Source organism: Podarcis vaucheri (genome assembly GCF_965113315.1).
Source record: "Podarcis vaucheri genome assembly, chromosome: 2".
In the NCBI taxonomy this organism is placed as follows: domain Eukaryota; kingdom Metazoa; phylum Chordata; class Lepidosauria; order Squamata; family Lacertidae; genus Podarcis; species Podarcis vaucheri.
Window position 1 is genome coordinate 120,346,759 of NC_138760.1, and position 14,154 is coordinate 120,360,912.

The window sequence follows — 14,154 nt, forward strand, 5'->3', positions numbered from 1 at the left end:
GCCACGCCCTTTCGTCCGAGACATCCCCGCCAGTTTGGGGCGGGTGGGAGATCACATCACTCAGGAACAAGTGCAATTCCTGTCCCCGTGTGTGTTTGCTTCCCTTTCCAGGTACTACCTCGAGCCTACACCTTGCAGTCTCGCTGAGCCGGTCCACCAGTTCCAGCCGGGTGACAGCGTGGAAGCGCAACCCCCTCATCCCTAAGTGGCGAGGCCCGTATACCGTCCTCCTCTCCGTCCCAACTGCGGTGAGAGTAGCCGACGTGATTCCCTGGGTGCATCACACGCGTCTGATCATCACCTTGTGTCTGACGCTACCGGAAACGCGTTAGGCCACGGGCAACGAGATCCTGCGACTGATCATCACAAGGACTTTCACAAGGACTTTCCCCTTTTCTCTATTATGTTCTGTATTGATTTGCTCTATGTCCTATTGTCCTGACCCCACTGAGCCATACCGACCCTATTGGCCTGCGGACCTCTGCTATGACTGGTTCGTCTTGCCAGTGGTAAGAAATGGCGTGCTCATTGGCTATTGAGAACAGGGGTTTGATGAGGTTGCCGTATTGAAACATCCCACTACCCCACTGTGGCTTCTCTTCCACACCACTGTCCAGCGCACATGGGTACTGCTCCTACGGGAAGTTGCAGAGACGGTCGAAATCTATCGAGTTCTGGACCGCTCTTGCTGTTGTGGGGGGGTAACCAACTGTCACTCAGGGGGTAGAGCACTGTACCAACCCCATCTGGTAGACCAGGTCCTAATCTTAATCCAGGTGTTGCATGGGACGGAGCCTATCTTAATGCAAATATTGCAGGGGAGGGAGCCTGAACCAGGTGCGCATTGAAATTGCTGAACAAGTGCCAGTAAATCCTGCAGCCCCACCTGTGGTTGTCGTGGTGGCTCGAGCCTCCCATAATCCCAGAAGAATACCTGGCCTGGTAACTCCACATCTAATACCCTTGAATGTGGTAGGGTATTCTTGTGGCTGCATAAGGGTTGCCACCCCAGGCTTCAGCCTCCATAGGCCCTGGTCAGAGACCACGTAGGTGACCTCCACCCAGTAGGACCAGCCTTTGAACTTTACAGAGTCTATTGCCATCCCTATAGCTCCCGAGGCCTAGCAGTGTATCAGTGTCAGGCGGCCACTTTTCCCTGTGTAGAGTGGGAACGTTTTGTGTGTAGACGCTGTTCACGCCTCAGTAGGGCCAGGAGTTAGAGGCCCACATGACCTGGCCTTCATGGGCCACCATCCCTTTGGCCTGTGGTATTACCCTTTTTGTGGTATTTCTGTGTTGGTGGTACAGTTCTTTGTTCTGGGGCACCGAACGTTCCTCGAATCAGGATGTGGATCATACCCTGCCTCCTGATGGTTCTCACCTCTCAGATGGCCACCGGGTGGAGGGAGAACACCTTCCTGAACATGACCACGGCTGTGGCCAAGAGCCTGAACAGGTCTGAGTGCTGGGTATGCGTGCGAGGTCAAGATTCTGAACACCACCTACGTGGTTCCCCAGCACCATATTTGAAGACTTGACAGGGTCATAGAGGGAGGCCCGTGTATCCACAGGAGTGTACATTTCCTGGCTCTCTATGATATTGTACCTATAGGTCCATCAAGCGAAAATGGAGAACCGTGCCGGTCAGCATTTTCGTGATGGAAAGGGGGGAATGGAGGGGTGAAGGTCAGGATGACCAATGGAGAGCCAGGCTAAGAACCTCTGAAGCCATATTATAGAGCCATCTAAAAAGCTAAAAGCACATTTCTCTTTCTCCTGTTTACCACTTTGCCACCTTTTGCAGAGGCAGCAAGCATGCAAGCTTGTGGGTGCAGCTAGCTTGCCCCTGCAGGAAGTTTGCCAGTTGAGGTTAAGCCATTTCTGAGAAACGACCCCTGACAAGCAGGACGTAGCTAACCGCCTAGAGAAACTGTCAAAACCACAGGACGCAGTTCCAGTAAACACCTGCTCAAGTCGAGTTCCAGGAACTGGTAAATAGGTTAAGCACTTTATAAGCCAGTAGCGCCACCTAGTGGAATAGGCAACTTGGAACCGAAAGGACACACCAATTTATTCATTGGTTGAGCTTTAATGAATATGCATCAATGACCATAGGAAATTGTCAATCATTGGCTAAAGGGATGCCAAGGGGCTGAACTGTGCTTTGCAGAAAGGTATATAAGTTGACTGCCCCAAAGGGGGGGTGGGCATTCTTCATTTTCCTGAATGCACCCTATTTGCTTTTTGTCTGACAAAAATCCAAATAAAAAAAAACTTTTTCTTTAAGAAACTTTGCTGCCTGATTTTTTACATTCCTGGTCTGTATTTCTGAAGTCCCTTTCATTTCTGGTGCCGTGACTCGGATCAGAAGGACTTTAAGTGTCCTCAGAGACCAGGAGGCAGCTCCCTTGCCCTCTGGGCAGTGACGGCGGAGGGCCAACAGACCTCCTGGCTTCCAGGTGCACACCGAACCTTTTCTTCGGAGGGGGACAGAAGGCAACTTGACCCTCTTGCTGTATCCTGGGACAGAGGACAACGGATTTGAAGAGCCGAGGTTGGGAGGACAGGGCAGAGAACAGCCGGCTGGGGTGAGTACATGGCAACAAGCCCTGAGGGGATAGGAAATCCTCCTTTTAATTAAGGAGAAGGGAGATCCTGATCAAATCTCCAGCGTGGATAGTGGCATTAAGGAGAAGGGTTGACTCCTGACAACCACCCACGCTTTGGTATTAGGAAGGAGAAAAAGGGGGGGCACAGGGTGGTTAGTGTATGGTACAACGTCTGGTGAGAGAGGCATTTTGTGCATGTATGTGTGTTACCCCGGGGCATTCCCCTGGGGTCGTAGCAACAAGTACTCCATTTCCCAGTCGGGCGACCGCACCTGGGTGAGAAAAGTTGCGAAATGAATGTGTGAGTGTTTGGTGTGGGGACGCTGTACAGGGCCATACTGAAAATGGGAGGGGGAGGCTCAAAAGGCTTGAAAGGTCCAGTAATCCCCCTTCAATGCATGTTAAACAACTTCAAGAAAGGATTCAGTGGAGACTATGGCATAGACCAGGGGGGACATCCTGACCAGATTCCCTATATAGACAACTGGCTGAAGGTGGTAGATGACCACCCCCCCCCCGGTTGAAGAAATGCAGGACTGAACATTGCAAAGTCACTCCCTCATGTCAGGTTTTGGAGAGGGAAGATGTCCAGAAGAAGTGCAGTGTTTATGGAGAAGAGTGTACAGAACAGTAAGCAGTTATTACTGCATTAACAGAGGAAAAAGTAAATAAATACCCACTTTCGAGAAAAGACCATGAAACAGGATGCTGCTATAGAATTAATGTAACAGGATCTTGAGCAGACAAATGAAGGACTTAATAGATTAAACACAAGTCATTTAGAAGAGAGGTCTCAACTAATTCATGACCTCCAGAGGCATGGAAGAGAATTTGACAACCTCAGAGAGGTTTTAGCTGAGAAAGACAAAGAAATTTCTGCTATTATTTCAAATACAAATGTGTATTCTGAGCAGATTAATATTCTGAAATGTCAGATCAAATGCAAAGAGTATGAAATGCAAGACAGGGAAATTGCTGAAAGATGTACAAACCAAAGGTGTGAACAGTGGAGGCAGAAAGCTTTCAGAACTTTCTGAACAGTTAAGTGCAATAAAATCATAACTGGCTGAGAAGAAAAAAAAAATTGAAAACACTAGTAAAACAAAAGAGAATGAAGAATTTGTTAGGCAAAACAAAGAGACTAGCCAAACAGTTAAAGATCTTCATTCTGCAATAAAGACTTGTGATGTTACTTACAACAACAAACTCATGGAGTGTGACTCACAAATTAAATTGCTTAAAGAACAAATAAGTAAATCAGCTAAAAATTGCAAGAAACAGAAATAGAATCTAAGGAGGAACAGACCATCTTAAATCCCAGGTCGATGAACATATCTCTGTAAAGGAGAAATTGAACAAGTTACTAAAATTAAAAGAAAAACAAAGAACAAAGTTTTGTGAATGAGCTGAAATCAGTGAAAGATTCACACAACCAGCTCACTTTACAAAATACAAAAAAAGGGGATGAAGATTTAGCTAATTTATCCAGACAACTTGCTGAACATACTGACCATCTAGAAATTGTCAAAAGGTCACTGCAAGAAATGGCAGAGATTGTGATATCCCTAAAAGACAAGTTTAAAGTTGTGGAGCAGCAGGCTTTTGTAGAATCCTGATCCAAGGCTTCAGTATTTTAGCAAAACCTCTAAATGAGAGTACCAGAGGAAGAGAAAGAGACCCCTTTGAGTGGGGACCGGCCCAACAAGAAGCCTTTGAGACTATCAAGCAATTAGATTCCACAGTGAAAGGCTGGCCACCCTGTCTGTGGGCTGTCACTGCCACCGTCACACTAGTGGAAGAAGCAGACAGGTTCATGTTTGGCCAGGAGATGCATGTGAATGTGCCCCATTCGGTTCTCACCCTTATGAAATATAAGGGGTACACAGACTGAAACAGGCTTTGCCCAACCCATTGAGAAGTCTGCAGGCGCAGTGGAAGTTTGTGAAACAGACGTGCCTGATGGTCTAGAGAGACCAAAGGGTCCTAGCCATTTTAAGGGCCAGCCTTGATTCTTGGCTGTTGCCAATACTCCAAGGGAGGAAGCCCTGGGTAGCGTGGCAGCCACTGAAGACAGCATGTCAGGCCACAGTGGCAGCCAGACCAGAGGGGGCTGGAAGCCCAGAAGGGGCTGTAGGATGCCCAGAAAGCCCAGAGGGGGCTAGAGGATGCCCAGAAAAAGTACCAAGCCCAGAGGGGGCTGAGGCTGTTTTGGGAAGCTGTTTCTACGCTTCAATAAATCTGTGTGATGGACTGTGGGCTGGAAAGAGGCTGAGAGAAGGGAAGAGGAAGGCAGTTACAAGTTGTTCCTCAGGCAGCAGAGCACCCAGAAGTGGGGGTGCAAGCCAGGCAAGCCGTTCCAAGAGTTCTAAGAAAGCCAAAGTCTCCAAGAGTTGTTTGTGCTCTGAGGCGAAGTCCAACAGCAAAAGGCATTGCCCTGCAATTGGCAGCTGGATGCAAGGCTAACGTCCAGAAGTTGAGAGGTTGCTGGAAGCAGTATGGGGTCCCGAAGAGATTGCCGTGATGCACTGCAAAGCCCATGGGTGAGGCCGGGACATGGTCACTAGGGGCAACCGGAAGGCAGATAACGCAGCTCGTGAAGCAGTTTTGAAACCTCCACCAGCACTCAACGCAGCCCTCATCCCACAACTCACTCCAGACGATGTGGAACCACGCTACACACCGGAGGAACAACAGTTGGCACGCCAGGAAGGAGCAACACTCCAGGAGGGATGGTTCCGTCTACCAGACAACCGTGTTTTTGTGCCCCAACATCTGGCTACCGTGATTGTGAAGAATTACCACGAGTCCACTCATCTAGGGGGTCCAGCTGCCAGAGTACACCTTGGGAGACTTTTCTATATCACTAACCTTTCTCAACTAGTTGCTGCTATATCCCAAAAGTGTGTCCTGTGCGCCAAGAACACCCCCAGACAAGGCCACCTTCCCCCACCGGGCGTACAACACGTGGGCTTCACCCCTATGGAAAGCCTGATTGTGGACTTCACTGAACTACCTCCAGTTAGGGGCATCAAATACCTGCTTGTGTTTGTCTGCACCCTGACGGGTTGGACAGTGGCCTCCCCAGAAGTATTGGCAGTGACAATGGCCCTGCCTTCATTGATGAAGTTGTGCAAGAAGTGTGCAAGGCGCTGCAGATAAACTGAAGGCTACACGCAGCCTACAGACCCCAGAGTTTGGGAAAACCTGAACTTATGAATCGCACCTTGAAGACCCACTTGGCCAAGTTGACCCAGGAGACGGGACTACACTGGATAGATGTCCTGCCCATTGCCTTGTTTCGGATTCGGAGCGCTCCAACCAAGAGACTGAGACTATCACCCTTTGAACTTTTGTGTGGCAGGCCACGCCCTTTCGTCCGAGACATCCCCGCCAGTTTGGGGCGGGTGGGAGATCACATCACTCAGGAACAAGTGCAATTCCTGTCCCCGTGTGTGTTTGCTTCCCTTTCCAGGTACTACCTCGAGCCTACACCTTGCAGTCTCGCTGAGCCGGTCCACCAGTTCCAGCCGGGTGACAGCGTGGAAGCGCAACCCCCTCATCCCTAAGTGGCGAGGCCCGTATACCGTCCTCCTCTCCGTCCCAACTGCGGTGAGAGTAGCCGACGTGATTCCCTGGGTGCATCACACGCGTCTGATCATCACCTTGTGTCTGACGCTACCGGAAACGCGTTAGGCCACGGGCAACGAGATCCTGCGACTGATCATCACAAGGACTTTCACAAGGACTTTCCCCTTTTCTCTATTATGTTCTGTATTGATTTGCTCTATGTCCTATTGTCCTGACCCCACTGAGCCATACCGACCCTATTGGCCTGCGGACCTCTGCTATGACTGGTTCGTCTTGCCAGTGGTAAGAAATGGCGTGCTCATTGGCTATTGAGAACAGGGGTTTGATGAGGTTGCCGTATTGAAACATCCCACTACCCCACTGTGGCTTCTCTTCCACACCACTGTCCAGCGCACATGGGTACTGCTCCTACGGGAAGTTGCAGAGACGGTCGAAATCTATCGAGTTCTGGACCGCTCTTGCTGTTGTGGGGGGGTAACCAACTGTCACTCAGGGGGTAGAGCACTGTACCAACCCCATCTGGTAGACCAGGTCCTAATCTTAATCCAGGTGTTGCATGGGACGGAGCCTATCTTAATGCAAATATTGCAGGGGAGGGAGCCTGAACCAGGTGCGCATTGAAATTGCTGAACAAGTGCCAGTAAATCCTGCAGCCCCACCTGTGGTTGTCGTGGTGGCTCGAGCCTCCCATAATCCCAGAAGAATACCTGGCCTGGTAACTCCACATCTAATACCCTTGAATGTGGTAGGGTATTCTTGTGGCTGCATAAGGGTTGCCACCCCAGGCTTCAGCCTCCATAGGCCCTGGTCAGAGACCACGTAGGTGACCTCCACCCAGTAGGACCAGCCTTTGAACTTTACAGAGTCTATTGCCATCCCTATAGCTCCCGAGGCCTAGCAGTGTATCAGTGTCAGGCGGCCACTTTTCCCTGTGTAGAGTGGGAACGTTTTGTGTGTAGACGCTGTTCACGCCTCAGTAGGGCCAGGAGTTAGAGGCCCACATGACCTGGCCTTCATGGGCCACCATCCCTTTGGCCTGTGGTATTACCCTTTTTGTGGTATTTCTGTGTTGGTGGTACAGTTCTTTGTTCTGGGGCACCGAACGTTCCTCGAATCAGGATGTGGATCATACCCTGCCTCCTGATGGTTCTCACCTCTCAGATGGCCACCGGGTGGAGGGAGAACACCTTCCTGAACATGACCACGGCTGTGGCCAAGAGCCTGAACAGGTCTGAGTGCTGGGTATGCGTGCGAGGTCAAGATTCTGAACACCACCTACGTGGTTCCCCAGCACCATATTTGAAGACTTGACAGGGTCATAGAGGGAGGCCCGTGTATCCACAGGAGTGTACATTTCCTGGCTCTCTATGATATTGTACCTATAGGTCCATCAAGCGAAAATGGAGAACCGTGCCGGTCAGCATTTTCGTGATGGAAAGGGGGGAATGGAGGGGTGAAGGTCAGGATGACCAATGGAGAGCCAGGCTAAGAACCTCTGAAGCCATATTATAGAGCCATCTAAAAAGCTAAAAGCACATTTCTCTTTCTCCTGTTTACCACTTTGCCACCTTTTGCAGAGGCAGCAAGCATGCAAGCTTGTGGGTGCAGCTAGCTTGCCCCTGCAGGAAGTTTGCCAGTTGAGGTTAAGCCATTTCTGAGAAACGACCCCTGACAAGCAGGACGTAGCTAACCGCCTAGAGAAACTGTCAAAACCACAGGACGCAGTTCCAGTAAACACCTGCTCAAGTCGAGTTCCAGGAACTGGTAAATAGGTTAAGCACTTTATAAGCCAGTAGCGCCACCTAGTGGAATAGGCAACTTGGAACCGAAAGGACACACCAATTTATTCATTGGTTGAGCTTTAATGAATATGCATCAATGACCATAGGAAATTGTCAATCATTGGCTAAAGGGATGCCAAGGGGCTGAACTGTGCTTTGCAGAAAGGTATATAAGTTGACTGCCCCAAAGGGGGGGTGGGCATTCTTCATTTTCCTGAATGCACCCTATTTGCTTTTTGTCTGACAAAAATCCAAATAAAAAAAAACTTTTTCTTTAAGAAACTTTGCTGCCTGATTTTTTACATTCCTGGTCTGTATTTCTGAAGTCCCTTTCATTTCTGGTGCCGTGACTCGGATCAGAAGGACTTTAAGTGTCCTCAGAGACCAGGAGGCAGCTCCCTTGCCCTCTGGGCAGTGACGGCGGAGGGCCAACAGACCTCCTGGCTTCCAGGTGCACACCGAACCTTTTCTTCGGAGGGGGACAGAAGGCAACTTGACCCTCTTGCTGTATCCTGGGACAGAGGACAACGGATTTGAAGAGCCGAGGTTGGGAGGACAGGGCAGAGAACAGCCGGCTGGGGTGAGTACATGGCAACAAGCCCTGAGGGGATAGGAAATCCTCCTTTTAATTAAGGAGAAGGGAGATCCTGATCAAATCTCCAGCGTGGATAGTGGCATTAAGGAGAAGGGTTGACTCCTGACAACCACCCACGCTTTGGTATTAGGAAGGAGAAAAAGGGGGGGCACAGGGTGGTTAGTGTATGGTACAACGTCTGGTGAGAGAGGCATTTTGTGCATGTATGTGTGTTACCCCGGGGCATTCCCCTGGGGTCGTAGCAACAAGTACTCCATTTCCCAGTCGGGCGACCGCACCTGGGTGAGAAAAGTTGCGAAATGAATGTGTGAGTGTTTGGTGTGGGGACGCTGTACAGGGCCATACTGAAAATGGGAGGGGGAGGCTCAAAAGGCTTGAAAGGTCCAGTAATCCCCCTTCAATGCATGTTAAACAACTTCAAGAAAGGATTCAGTGGAGACTATGGCATAGACCAGGGGGGACATCCTGACCAGATTCCCTATATAGACAACTGGCTGAAGGTGGTAGATGACCACCACCCCCCCCCCCCGGTTGAAGAAATGCAGGACTGAACATTGCAAAGTCACTCCCTCATGTCAGGTTTTGGAGAGGGAAGATGTCCAGAAGAAGTGCAGTGTTTATGGAGAAGAGTGTACAGAACAGTAAGCAGTTATTACTGCATTAACAGAGGAAAAAGTAAATAAATACCCACTTTCGAGAAAAGACCATGAAACAGGATGCTGCTATAGAATTAATGTAACAGGATCTTGAGCAGACAAATGAAGGACTTAATAGATTAAACACAAGTCATTTAGAAGAGAGGTCTCAACTAATTCATGACCTCCAGAGGCATGGAAGAGAATTTGACAACCTCAGAGAGGTTTTAGCTGAGAAAGACAAAGAAATTTCTGCTATTATTTCAAATACAAATGTGTATTCTGAGCAGATTAATATTCTGAAATGTCAGATCAAATGCAAAGAGTATGAAATGCAAGACAGGGAAATTGCTGAAAGATGTACAAACCAAAGGTGTGAACAGTGGAGGCAGAAAGCTTTCAGAACTTTCTGAACAGTTAAGTGCAATAAAATCATAACTGGCTGAGAAGAAAAAAAAAATTGAAAACACTAGTAAAACAAAAGAGAATGAAGAATTTGTTAGGCAAAACAAAGAGACTAGCCAAACAGTTAAAGATCTTCATTCTGCAATAAAGACTTGTGATGTTACTTACAACAACAAACTCATGGAGTGTGACTCACAAATTAAATTGCTTAAAGAACAAATAAGTAAATCAGCTAAAAATTGCAAGAAACAGAAATAGAATCTAAGGAGGAACAGACCATCTTAAATCCCAGGTCGATGAACATATCTCTGTAAAGGAGAAATTGAACAAGTTACTAAAATTAAAAGAAAAACAAAGAACAAAGTTTTGTGAATGAGCTGAAATCAGTGAAAGATTCACACAACCAGCTCACTTTACAAAATACAAAAAAAGGGGATGAAGATTTAGCTAATTTATCCAGACAACTTGCTGAACATACTGACCATCTAGAAATTGTCAAAAGGTCACTGCAAGAAATGGCAGAGATTGTGATATCCCTAAAAGACAAGTTTAAAGTTGTGGAGCAGCAGGCTTTTGTAGAATCCTGATCCAAGGCTTCAGTATTTTAGCAAAACCTCTAAATGAGAGTACCAGAGGAAGAGAAAGAGACCCCTTTGAGTGGGGACCGGCCCAACAAGAAGCCTTTGAGACTATCAAGCAATTAGATTCCACAGTGAAAGGCTGGCCACCCTGTCTGTGGGCTGTCACTGCCACCGTCACACTAGTGGAAGAAGCAGACAGGTTCATGTTTGGCCAGGAGATGCATGTGAATGTGCCCCATTCGGTTCTCACCCTTATGAAATATAAGGGGTACACAGACTGAAACAGGCTTTGCCCAACCCATTGAGAAGTCTGAAGGCGCAGTGGAAGTTTGTGAAACAGACGTGCCTGATGGTCTAGAGAGACCAAAGGGTCCTAGCCATTTTAAGGGCCAGCCTTGATTCTTGGCTGTTGCCAATACTCCAAGGGAGGAAGCCCTGGGTAGCGTGGCAGCCACTGAAGACAGCATGTCAGGCCACAGTGGCAGCCAGACCAGAGGGGGCTGGAAGCCCAGAGGGGGCTGTAGGATGCCCAGAAAGCCCAGAGGGGGCTAGAGGATGCCCAGAAAAAGTACCAAGCCCAGAGGGGGCTGAGGCTGTTTTGGGAAGCTGTTTCTACGCTTCAATAAATCTGTGTGATGGACTGTGGGCTGGAAAGAGGCTGAGAGAAGGGAAGAGGAAGGCAGTTACAAGTTGTTCCTCAGGCAGCAGAGCACCCAGAAGTGGGGGTGCAAGCCAGGCAAGCCGTTCCAAGAGTTCTAAGAAAGCCAAAGTCTCCAAGAGTTGTTTGTGCTCTGAGGCGAAGTCCAACAGCAAAAGGCATTGCCCTGCAATTGGCAGCTGGATGCAAGGCTAACGTCCAGAAGTTGAGAGGTTGCTGGAAGCAGTATGGGGTCCCGAAGAGATTGCCGTGATGCACTGCAAAGCCCATGGGTGAGGCCGGGACATGGTCACTAGGGGCAACCGGAAGGCAGATAACGCAGCTCGTGAAGCAGTTTTGAAACCTCCACCAGCACTCAACGCAGCCCTCATCCCACAACTCACTCCAGACGATGTGGAACCACGCTACACACCGGAGGAACAACAGTTGGCACGCCAGGAAGGAGCAACACTCCAGGAGGGATGGTTCCGTCTACCAGACAACCGTGTTTTTGTGCCCCAACATCTGGCTACCGTGATTGTGAAGAATTACCACGAGTCCACTCATCTAGGGGGTCCAGCTGCCAGAGTACACCTTGGGAGACTTTTCTATATCACTAACCTTTCTCAACTAGTTGCTGCTATATCCCAAAAGTGTGTCCTGTGCGCCAAGAACACCCCCAGACAAGGCCACCTTCCCCCACCGGGCGTACAACACGTGGGCTTCACCCCTATGGAAAGCCTGATTGTGGACTTCACTGAACTACCTCCAGTTAGGGGCATCAAATACCTGCTTGTGTTTGTCTGCACCCTGACGGGTTGGACAGTGGCCTCCCCAGAAGTATTGGCAGTGACAATGGCCCTGCCTTCATTGATGAAGTTGTGCAAGAAGTGTGCAAGGCGCTGCAGATAAACTGAAGGCTACACGCAGCCTACAGACCCCAGAGTTTGGGAAAACCTGAACTTATGAATCGCACCTTGAAGACCCACTTGGCCAAGTTGACCCAGGAGACGGGACTACACTGGATAGATGTCCTGCCCATTGCCTTGTTTCGGATTCGGAGCGCTCCAACCAAGAGACTGAGACTATCACCCTTTGAACTTTTGTGTGGCAGGCCACGCCCTTTCGTCCGAGACATCCCCGCCAGTTTGGGGCGGGTGGGAGATCACATCACTCAGGAACAAGTGCAATTCCTGTCCCCGTGTGTGTTTGCTTCCCTTTCCAGGTACTACCTCGAGCCTACACCTTGCAGTCTCGCTGAGCCGGTCCACCAGTTCCAGCCGGGTGACAGCGTGGAAGCGCAACCCCCTCATCCCTAAGTGGCGAGGCCCGTATACCGTCCTCCTCTCCGTCCCAACTGCGGTGAGAGTAGCCGACGTGATTCCCTGGGTGCATCACACGCGTCTGATCATCACCTTGTGTCTGACGCTACCGGAAACGCGTTAGGCCACGGGCAACGAGATCCTGCGACTGATCATCACAAGGACTTTCACAAGGACTTTCCCCTTTTCTCTATTATGTTCTGTATTGATTTGCTCTATGTCCTATTGTCCTGACCCCACTGAGCCATACCGACCCTATTGGCCTGCGGACCTCTGCTATGACTGGTTCGTCTTGCCAGTGGTAAGAAATGGCGTGCTCATTGGCTATTGGGAACAGGGGTTTGATGAGGTTGCCGTATTGAAACATCCCACTACCCCACTGTGGCTTCTCTTCCACACCACTGTCCAGCGCACATGGGTACTGCTCCTACGGGAAGTTGCAGAGACGGTCGAAATCTATCGAGTTCTGGACCGCTCTTGCTGTTGTGGGGGGGTAACCAACTGTCACTCAGGGGGTAGAGCACTGTACCAACCCCATCTGGTAGACCAGGTCCTAATCTTAATCCAGGTGTTGCATGGGACGGAGCCTATCTTAATGCAAATATTGCAGGGGAGGGAGCCTGAACCAGGTGCGCATTGAAATTGCTGAACAAGTGCCAGTAAATCCTGCAGCCCCACCTGTGGTTGTCGTGGTGGCTCGAGCCTCCCATAATCCCAGAAGAATACCTGGCCTGGTAACTCCACATCTAATACCCTTGAATGTGGTAGGGTATTCTTGTGGCTGCATAAGGGTTGCCACCCCAGGCTTCAGCCTCCATAGGCCCTGGTCAGAGACCACGTAGGTGACCTCCACCCAGTAGGACCAGCCTTTGAACTTTACAGAGTCTATTGCCATCCCTATAGCTCCCGAGGCCTAGCAGTGTATCAGTGTCAGGCGGCCACTTTTCCCTGTGTAGAGTGGGAACGTTTTGTGTGTAGACGCTGTTCACGCCTCAGTAGGGCCAGGAGTTAGAGGCCCACATGACCTGGCCTTCATGGGCCACCATCCCTTTGGCCTGTGGTATTACCCTTTTTGTGGTATTTCTGTGTTGGTGGTACAGTTCTTTGTTCTGGGGCACCGAACGTTCCTCGAATCAGGATGTGGATCATACCCTGCCTCCTGATGGTTCTCACCTCTCAGATGGCCACCGGGTGGAGGGAGAACACCTTCCTGAACATGACCACGGCTGTGGCCAAGAGCCTGAACAGGTCTGAGTGCTGGGTATGCGTGCGAGGTCAAGATTCTGAACACCACCTACGTGGTTCCCCAGCACCATATTTGAAGACTTGACAGGGTCATAGAGGGAGGCCCGTGTATCCACAGGAGTGTACATTTCCTGGCTCTCTATGATATTGTACCTATAGGTCCATCAAGCGAAAATGGAGAACCGTGCCGGTCAGCATTTTCGTGATGGAAAGGGGGGAATGGAGGGGTGAAGGTCAGGATGACCAATGGAGAGCCAGGCTAAGAACCTCTGAAGCCATATTATAGAGCCATCTAAAAAGCTAAAAGCACATTTCTCTTTCTCCTGTTTACCACTTTGCCACCTTTTGCAGAGGCAGCAAGCATGCAAGCTTGTGGGTGCAGCTAGCTTGCCCCTGCAGGAAGTTTGCCAGTTGAGGTTAAGCCATTTCTGAGAAACGACCCCTGACAAGCAGGACGTAGCTAACCGCCTAGAGAAACTGTCAAAACCACAGGACGCAGTTCCAGTAAACACCTGCTCAAGTCGAGTTCCAGGAACTGGTAAATAGGTTAAGCACTTTATAAGCCAGTAGCGCCACCTAGTGGAATAGGCAACTTGGAACCGAAAGGACACACCAATTTATTCATTGGTTGAGCTTTAATGAATATGCATCAATGACCATAGGAAATTGTCAATCATTGGCTAAAGGGATGCCAAGGGGCTGAACTGTGCTTTGCAGAAAGGTATATAAGTTGACTGCCCCAAAGGGGGGGTGGGC

At 49.6% G+C, this 14,154-nt stretch overlaps 1 long non-coding RNA gene across 1 annotated transcript; it reads right to left on the reverse strand.

The window, feature by feature from the left end:
- Positions 1-300: 300 nt before the first annotated feature.
- LOC309525543 lies at positions 301-13,165 on the reverse strand. Its single transcript, XR_014216401.1, has 3 exons — positions 12,230-13,165; positions 6,255-6,320; positions 301-350 (listed from the first exon to the last, which is right to left on the reverse strand). It is a non-coding gene; the product is annotated as an uncharacterized lncRNA (long non-coding RNA).
- Positions 13,166-14,154: the final 989 nt, after the last annotated feature.